Source organism: Apium graveolens, chromosome 1 (genome assembly GCF_009905375.1).
Source record: "Apium graveolens cultivar Ventura chromosome 1, ASM990537v1, whole genome shotgun sequence".
In the NCBI taxonomy this organism is placed as follows: Eukaryota; Viridiplantae; Streptophyta; class Magnoliopsida; order Apiales; family Apiaceae; genus Apium; species Apium graveolens.
Window position 1 is genome coordinate 139,826,561 of NC_133647.1, and position 9,526 is coordinate 139,836,086.

Here is a 9,526-nt window from a genome sequence, read left to right on the forward strand (position 1 = left end):
CCTTAGTTAAGACTAATGACTTGTATTTAGTCCCAGCCAGGCTTTTCTCGGAGGACCGATACGATAAGCGATGTCCTGGCCCGCTTTTTTCGTTTATTATGTCGTCCTTTCTTATCTTTTGATCGTTCTGTTCTTCATAAAACTTATTTTCGTGGATTTCCTAGTCTTCATGAAATTTGTTCTCATAGACTTTTTAGTCTTCGTGAAACTTGTTCTCGTGGACGTTGTAGTCTTCATGAAATTTGTTCTCGTTGGGCGCCTAATTTTTCAAGAATTCTTAAGGAATTTCATAGGAGTTCTACCGAAAAACCTTCAGGAGGGTCTAGATCAACCCTACATGGGTTTCTGGTCGGCTATAACTTATAAGGCCTTCATGTGGCCTGGTCGACCAATCATGCTCTTTTTGGTGGACGTCTATCCTTTTTTCTAGTGAGCGTTATGTACTTGTTTTTGTGAACGTTCTACTCTTCACAAAATTTATTTCCCTCCGTGAGGGTTGTAGTCGACTTAATCCTTCCTTGTGGAGGACTAGGCGTCACTGACTCTTGGTAGGCCAGAATCTCACCTCCGTGAGTGTCTTACTCTTCATAAAACTTGTTCTCGTGAATGTTTTGTTCTTTACGAAACTTGTTTCCGTGGAAGTTCTTGTCTTCATCAGGAGCATCCCTTGGTTCTAGTTCATGATCTTCTTGAAACCTTCACTTGGGGACCATTCCTATTACTTCTGGATGTTTGTAGACATTTTTTCGAGGACGTCCTAGTCGGCCTAACCCCTTCATGGAGGAGTCAGCTTCCAGTACCCTTGGTCGGCCATAGAGACCAAGCCCTTGAGGCCCTGGTCGGCCGTAACCTCAATGTCTAGAGCTTTTTGGCCCTTCGGGACCTTATTTCGTGGAATTTCTTGAACTTCAATCTTCTCAATATCAAGTTGTGGATTAGACTTTGTTCTCTCTTTTTTATTCGAGGAGTGCCTTGCCGGGTGGGGGGCTCATCCAAGGACCCATTAGACGGTCAAAGATCTTCATGGATGGCTACTCGGCCTCCTGTAGTCGGTCAAGGGGAAACATTTTTGCTTTCTTGGGCAACATGTCTCGATCACGTTCGTTACGGGCCTCGAACATAAACTATCATGTTCGTGTTCTTGATGGGTCCTCACAATTCAAAGGAAGCTTGTTAAAGCTGACCTTAGAGGCTTCTCTGTCGAGGGTACCTATCTTCCTCCTAATTTTCTATTGGTTAAATTTGTTCCAATTAGGCGAACAGCTTTCTGAGGCGGAGATGTGCGGGGCTCATGCCTTGTATCAGGTACATCTCTTCTTTTTAGAACTGTAAATACTTCAAATTTAAGGAGGAGCCTGGCTGGCTTAAGGCCTCCCTTGGAGGCCGATCTGCTGGAGCCCTTTCCGAGGGATATCCAGTTGGTCAAGGGCCTTCTATGGAGACTGACCAGCCTTCTTTGGTAGGTTGAAGTTTTTAGTGTAGACTTTAATCGACCAAATACATTTCGTGAAGATAGCTTTCTAATATCGTTTTTTTGTTAGGCCAACGCCTATTTCGCAGCTTCTTTCACTAAGAGTGCAAAATGGAGGAGTGAGCACATGGCCTTGGAGGCATTGATGAAGAAACTTGAGAGAAAGTTTCAGGATTGGGATTCTAGAGCTCTCTTAGCGTTTGTCAACAGTCGGAAGGCTTTTTTAAGATGATGGACAACCATGATGATGAGGTGCGCTTTGTTAACATGTCCATTGGCTCTGTTCATAGCTCTTACCCGGATGTGGTAAATTTGTGGGGATTTCCTAGCCTTTGGGTTGTTTCGGAGGTTGCCACTATTGGCCAATCATCTGATTTTAAATTATTGATTGTCCTTCAGTGTTTAGACCTTGCATGGCTTTGTTTTCCGTGTGTGGCTTTTATTCAGCGATTATCTATTTGCGATCCTTCATGAACTTGAACATCTTCAGTGTGTAACCTAATTGTTCATCATTACTTAATTTATGATCCTTCAGGATCTCCTGCATTTGTAGTTTGATTTCATATTCGTCTTTTATTTTCGGTACTTTGGTCCTTCAGGACTTCTATTCATTAGATGCTCGTATACTGGTCAACCTTATTCCTCCATTTACTACTAAGTACTAGGAACATGTCTTTCATGTCCTAAACATAATAAACCTTCAGGTTCAAAATGTGCCAGGTATGAGGCACTTTGTCACCTGCTCAGGGTTTCCAGCTTGTAGGATCCCCGTCTTAATGTTTTCTTGACCTTATAGAGCCTTTCCCAATTGGAGTTTACCTTCCCTTTCTCTTCAACTCCCGATGCCTCAATCTTTCTCTTCAACTCTTGTGGAATAAAAACCTGAGTGTGTTAGTATTTAATACTAGGGTTTGTGAGCTTCGAGCTTTAATGGCTGCTCTTGCGTTCGGGACTATCGGTCCTTGCAAGATGCCTACGTATCTCTGTATTATAGAGAATCAAGTCAAAAACATAGTTCTAGGTTGAGGGATATAGCCCTTTATATAGAGGTGAGTCTAGGGTCAGACTTTTGTCGAGAGACTTGCTGGACAAGTCCTCAACTTAGATGGTGATTAGGAGTCCTATAAGAGAAGGAATTCCAGAACCTTCTATGTAGGACTTTGAGTCCGTTTAGGACACATGTCTCTGCTCTTCCAGTCGTATTGGGCCTAGTCCGTGAACAACTTGTGTTCGTGGATCTTGACGACCTTAGATGGTGGGCCTTGTCTACATAGACCATCTTGAGTCTGCCACGAGCTCGGACCAGACAGGTCTATACTGGACTTCTGACAAGAATCCAAGTGTAATTAATGTGGCATTTAATGTAGCTTTAAGATGTATTTTCTATCCATATCACTCATGTAGTCCAAAAAAAACAAGGGTGTTGCGCAACTGGTTAAAAGAGAAAACTATTCTCAATTCACGCCTCATTACACAACAAGGTATCGTCCTATATATGGCATTCACAAAAAGCAAACAGTGCATTAATCATGCTAAAGATTGTGCTCCTGATCCTAAACGAGATTCCATCCCAGGTAACGAATGAAAAGATGTAACTAGAAGAATGTTGGCTACTGGAAACTAAGATAGGGTTAGCAACATCGACTCTTTCCTATTTAAGACCGTGTCGGTGCTTTAGATTTTTAATAAAGCCAGCATATTGAGGGATTTCATACGTCTTCTGGGAGAGTATGCGATGCCCTGTGGTTTCTGTTGAATATGAAGTGTCCAAAATGACAGACTTGTAATCAAACTGTTGTATTTTCCTTTTCCAGACTAGTCTACCCTGAAATATAAGAGCAATCCGATTACTAGTAAGCCATTATTGCAATATATCATACAATGGCGATAAGTATACGATAGAATTTTTGATGTGTCGGTCACGAGTAAGCCATTATTGTAGCATATCATACAGTGACGATAAGTATATAGTAGAATATTTTATATATAGGTCACAAGTAAGCCATTATTGCAGCATATCATACAGTGGCTGCGGTAAATATACGACGGTATCATATGACATACAAGTGTTAACAATGTTTGGCCCAACCATCACCCATCTTTATTTATATCATGATAATTACAGCAGTATCATATGAACATTTAATGCAAGAGTGACGTACATCATACATGCATTATTGTAAATAAAAATAACTTCAATCGAAAAGAAAAATGGCATATATGTCGTCCCGTTTTATTCTTTGGTACTCCCTCTATGTTTCTTTTTAATAGTTTCTTGATTTTTCTGCACTCACACTTATTTTTAAGTGATTTGATTGCATAGTTAAAATAATAATTTTTTAAAAAAAATTCTGAATAAAAGTATAGAACTTAAATTTTTATTTAAAAAAAAGAATTAAAAATAATAATTTTTACTATATGGTCAATACATCTTGAGATGTATGTAGAAAAGTTAAGACACAATTAAAATGAAACGGATGGATGGAGTAACAACAAAAGAAGGGTGCTAATCTCTAACAATCGTGTATTATATCTAATACACTGCTCCAGAACCCTTAAATCATTAAATATCCGCGGAAGGCTAATTTTTTTTTTTTAGATCTGGACCTTTGAAATATAGATGAAATATAGATCCGGCGCCCCTTAAGTAGCATGTTAAATAAAACTTAAATAAGACATGATTGTCAGAGAACAGGATCCACCGGAAATACTCTTTTTAAGATGCCCACAGGAGCATTTTCATATTTTATGTACGAATTTTCTATTTAGGAAATCAACAAGTTTGATTTGGCTTTCGAGGGTCTTTGCACTTTGTTTATTTTTTTTTGGCTTTCGAGGGTCTGTTTTTCTTTTGTCAGGCACTTTGTCCGTAATCTGCATGGATATTATTGTTCTTTATCATTTTCCAAAAGACGAGCCAAAAGACATTTTATGACGGTGTTGATACGGGGGCTGCAAACTGCTATTATGCTGGTGACTAAAGTAACTTAGTTCGAGTTACCAAAAAAAGAAGTAACTTAGCTCGAGATGTAATGGAAGCTTCAGAGAGAGAGTGTACATGATGTCCTAGGGTGGTGCAATGGGTGCACAAGCTCGACTCGCCCAAAAGGAGGTCATAGTACTGTAAAATTATCCATGACAACATTAATGAAATTCATGCATCAAATCATCTGATACAATTTTGGAGCCACTCCACTAATAACACGGTTCTTTGTTGACTGAACCCCTTTCTGTTACAAACCAGTTCCAATTGTTTCATCTTTGTATAACATATGGTGGAACCATATAAGTAATATGATTAGATCAAATAACATTGCAACAAGTACATTTAAAGTTCCTATTGATCAATCTGTTATCATATACAGTATTTGGAACTAGTTCACGAACTATATGGCTCATATGTATTGAAATATGGCCCTATATCAATCTAACTTTAGAATAGATCATATGCAGGTCTAGATCATCTTTTAATTTTCTCTCGACTTCAGCTAAACAAGAGTACGAGGCCATGTTTATAGGTAGGTCCAGTAACATAGAGGATCTATGAGCATCTCCTGAGAATCCAACTTACTGCACTTTGTCACAGAAAACACATGCTTTATTATACTTCTCATTTTGTAGAAAGATGCAAATAAAACAGAGGACCACCATCTCGGAATTTTAATATTCAATAAAATTAAATCCGATCTCACAATTTCTATTACCTTCTAATTTTGTGGCGAACTCATACAAAGTGTTGGCAAGTTAAACATATTATGTACCTTAACAAACTCTCTTCTTGACGTGGTCAAGGCAAAAACTTCTTTTGCAAAGCAAGGAGAGCTGAGTCCTGCCCTTTTGACGTCAGCAAGTCAAATAGCATTGAGGTGGTAGAGGCATCCACCGAGAAACCTTGAGCAACCATCTCATCTATAAGCACACATCCTTCATCATATTTCTTGTTCTCAAAGCAGCTGCGGATAAATGTGTTGTAAGTAAGATCATTTGGAAAGCAATTATTAGCTTTCATTTTTATAAACATTTTATGTGTTTCTTCCAGTAACCCTTCGTTATAAAATCCTCTGATCATAACTGTGTAGGATTTAACACCAGGCTGTAAACCCTTCAAAGGAACGTTAAGAAAAAGATTTCTTTCCTAGTCAACTTTCCCGTCCTTGAACAATCCGTGAATTAGAATAGTGTAAATGAATATGTCAGGAATTAAGCCATAGGATTCCATCATGTGAAACACGGACAGAGCTTCAGCAACAAAACTGTTCTGGCAAATTCCATTCAGTAAGATAGAATATGTAATGATATTTAATTTAAGACCTTGGTTCAGCATCTTCTTAAAAAAATTTTGTGCTTCAACATGCCTGCCCATATAAAATAATCCGTGCAAAATAGTACTGTAAGTTTCAATCGTAGGTGCTAACCCTTGCAGGGGAATTTCTTCTAAGATATCTAATGCTGTGTCTACATTCAGCTTCTTACAATACCCATTGATTAGAATATTATAGGTACGAGTGTTAAGTAAAATCCTGTTACTTCTCATTGTTTGGAGCACTGCTACTGCTTTATCTAATTCTCCTCACAAGCAGTAACCATCCATGAGTGAATTGTATGTGACTACATTAGGGTATTGGCCTCTTTGAATCATTAACTCTATCAGAGCCTCTGCATCTTTTATCTTTCCATCTCTGCCATGTGCATCGACCAATATACTATAGGTATGCACATCTGGAGATATTTTGCGGCTGTCCATATCTTTTAAAAATTGCATAATATCTTTCCATCGACCGAGGTTGGAAAGACCCTGAATTAATGAGCTATAGGTGATAACATCTGGTTGAATGCCTCCGTCACTCATTTCAGCAAGAAGGCCTAAAGCATCATTGACAAATCTGTCCTTGGACAAGCTATCAATAATAGTACTATAAGATACTGTGTCGGGCATCCAACCTTTCTTCTCCATGTATCTAAACAACATAAAAGCCACGGAAGTGTGACCTGTTTTGCAGAGGCCATCAATGATGGTAGTAAAGATAATTGCATCGGGTTGAATCTCCTCGTATATAAGAAGCTCCTTAAAAAGATGCTCAGCTTCTAAGAACTTATTTTGAGATAGAAGGGAGAGTTGTGTAGGTAACGAAATTAGGGACATAACCGCGCTTAATAATTTCGCCAAGTAACGAGAAGCCATAATCAACTCTACTGAAGCGACAACAACAATCAATGACGGTGGTAATGGTTACAATATTTACCGGAATTCTTAAAACAAGCAATTCTCTAAACATAAATACAGCAACAGAGTAGTCCTTCATTCGAACAAGGGCCTTTAAAAGTTGATTAAAGCAAATAACAGGAAGCAGAGGTTTCATTTTAAGCATTTTATCGAACATAACAAGAGCATCATCGAGTTTATCGAAACCAACCTTGGATCTATCATACAGTAATTGTTGAAGTTGGGGATGAGGACTCAATGAAGAAGGAATAAAGGAGTTGAGGTTATAATTAAGTTTAGTGGAGAAGTGAGAAACTGAAATAAACTGAAACAATGCAATAAAACAGCTAGTAGTTCTAGTAGTATCATTACCTAGTCGTAAAAATGGACAAGGAGTGTTTAAACTGAAGCAACTAGCGAAAACCCTTCTCGTCATCATTGTCATCGTCCTTTTAATTCCTCTTACTTTCTCTTTAATAAGCTATTGAAGCAAAACAAATAACTGGAGCTATATATATAGCCGAAACAGAAATATCTAAAATAAAGCCAACGTCCCATACTCGCTACCGAACTGCCTGTGAATAAACTCGAGCTCGGCTCGTTACGAACTCGTTCGGCTCGGCTTGTTAACGAACTTAAACTCGAACAAACAAATGTGTTCGTTAAGTAAAACGAACTTGAGCCGAATTTTGGGTTGTTCGACTCAAGCTCGACTGAAACTCGGCTCGGGCTCGGCTCGAGCTCGCTCGTTAAAACTCGAAAAAAATCTAATATATCCTGAATATTTTTATATAGGTATGATTTTTTTAAAAACAATCCGACTTAACTGTATTTTTTTCATCTTCCAACGATCATTTTGCATACTATATGTGATATATTTTGACATGATTTAGAATTTTTTTATTTTAGTTTCTAATTTTAAAATCTGGCTTCATAATTATATTTTAGTTAATATTTTTTTAAAAATATTTTTTCATTGATTCAACTGTATGGATGTCATAAAATATATATTTTATTGATATAACCAAAGTTTCAGATCAAAATAATTTTATTTGATTTGTTATTTTAACAGTTAAACATTAGTTTGACTAGTACTAGTAACTAGTGTTTAGTCCTGTATCGGTGTCTCGACTTATTTAAAATTATTTCTAAATGATCCAACCATGTGGATGTCAAAATAAATATATTTTAATGATATAACCAAAGTTTCAAATCAAGATAATTTTATTTGGTTTGTTATTTTAACAGTCAAACATTAGTTTGACTATTACCGCTAACTAGTGTTTAGTCCTGATTTGTTGTTTAATTATTTTAAAAATACTTTATATCGATCCAACCGTCCTGTATTGGTGTCTCGACTTATTTAAAATTATTTCTAATTGATCCAAGCGAATGGATGTCAAAATAAATATATTTTAATGATATAACCAAAGTTTCAAATCAAGATAATTTTATTTGGTTTGTTATTTTAACAGTCAAGTATTAGTTTGATTATTACCGCTAACTAGTATTTAGTCATAAATTGGTGTTTCGATTTTTTTTTAAATATTTTTCATCGATCCAACCATATGGATTTCAAGATATATATATTTTAGTGATATAACCAAAGTTTCAAAAAAAAATTATTTGATAAGTTATTTTCACAGTCAAACAGCGGTTGACCTGAATTTTTTCTGGCTCGGCTCGTCTCGTTTATGTTCGTGAACAAGCTCGTGTTCGGCTCGTTAGTTAACGAGCTCGAGCTCGAACACGATTTTTATTCGATAAGAAAGCTCAGCTCGGCTCGATTCGTCAGAAAAAAATTAAAATTCGGCTCTGTTTGATCAAAACTCGGCTCGATTCGGTTCGTGAACAGCCCTAGTCCCATAACTGAGAAAATGTATTTTATCATAATCTAACAACTCCTAATTTCTAGGAACTTATTAATAATTACCAGACTATTTCAAACAACCTAACAAATTCTACCTTAAACTAAACATGTATCAGACATGTAAGTCTATCTCAAACTTGCTTCTAACACCAAGTGCATTTCGGCTTGGTCATAATGTCACCTACTTGTTTACTCGTGCCACAATATTCCAAGCTAACTGCTCCAGCACTTACAAGATTTCTCAAGAAGCGGAATCTTACATCAATGTGTTTACATTTCCCGTTGAAAACTGGATTATTAGCCGACTTGATAATGGATGAATTATCACTAAATATTTTGACAGAATCACTTAGTGTACCTTTGATTTGCTTTAGAACCCGCTACATCCAAACATTTTGACAAGCACATGAGGCAGCAACTACATACTCGGCCTCTGTAGATAATAGAGTAACTATAGGTTATTTCTTGGATGCCCATGCTACTGCCCCCCCCCACTTAGCAAGAACACATAACCCGAAGTACTCTTTCGATTATTTATGTCCCTGATATAATCACTATCAGTGTATGACATTAATTCTTGCGTACAACCCATTTTGTAAAATATGCCAAGATTAGTAGTAGTTTGGATGTACCTTAAAATTTGTTTGACTGCAAGCATATATGTCTCCATTGGATTTGACATGAATCTGCTTAGAAAACATACACTCTAACTCAGATTCGGCTTTGTTGTCGTCAGATACATCAAACATCCCACCATTTGCTTAAATAATCTAACATTTGCTTTTAAACCTCCTTCTTTTGACAACTTATTGCTTCCCGGAACCATCGGATTCTTTACCCCGTTACAGTTTCTGAATCCAAATCTTTCAAGTACTTCTTTGGTATTTCTCTTGACTAATATGGATACCACAGTTGCTTTGCAAAACCTCTATTCCCAGAAAATATTTCATCTCCCCCAAATCAAATCAGTGATCTCAAACTC

At 37.1% G+C, this 9,526-nt stretch overlaps 1 pseudogene; it reads right to left on the reverse strand.

The window, feature by feature from the left end:
• Window positions 1–4,790: 4,790 nt before the first annotated feature.
• LOC141720928 (uncharacterized) lies at window positions 4,791–7,134 on the reverse strand (annotated as a pseudogene).
• Window positions 7,135–9,526: the final 2,392 nt, after the last annotated feature.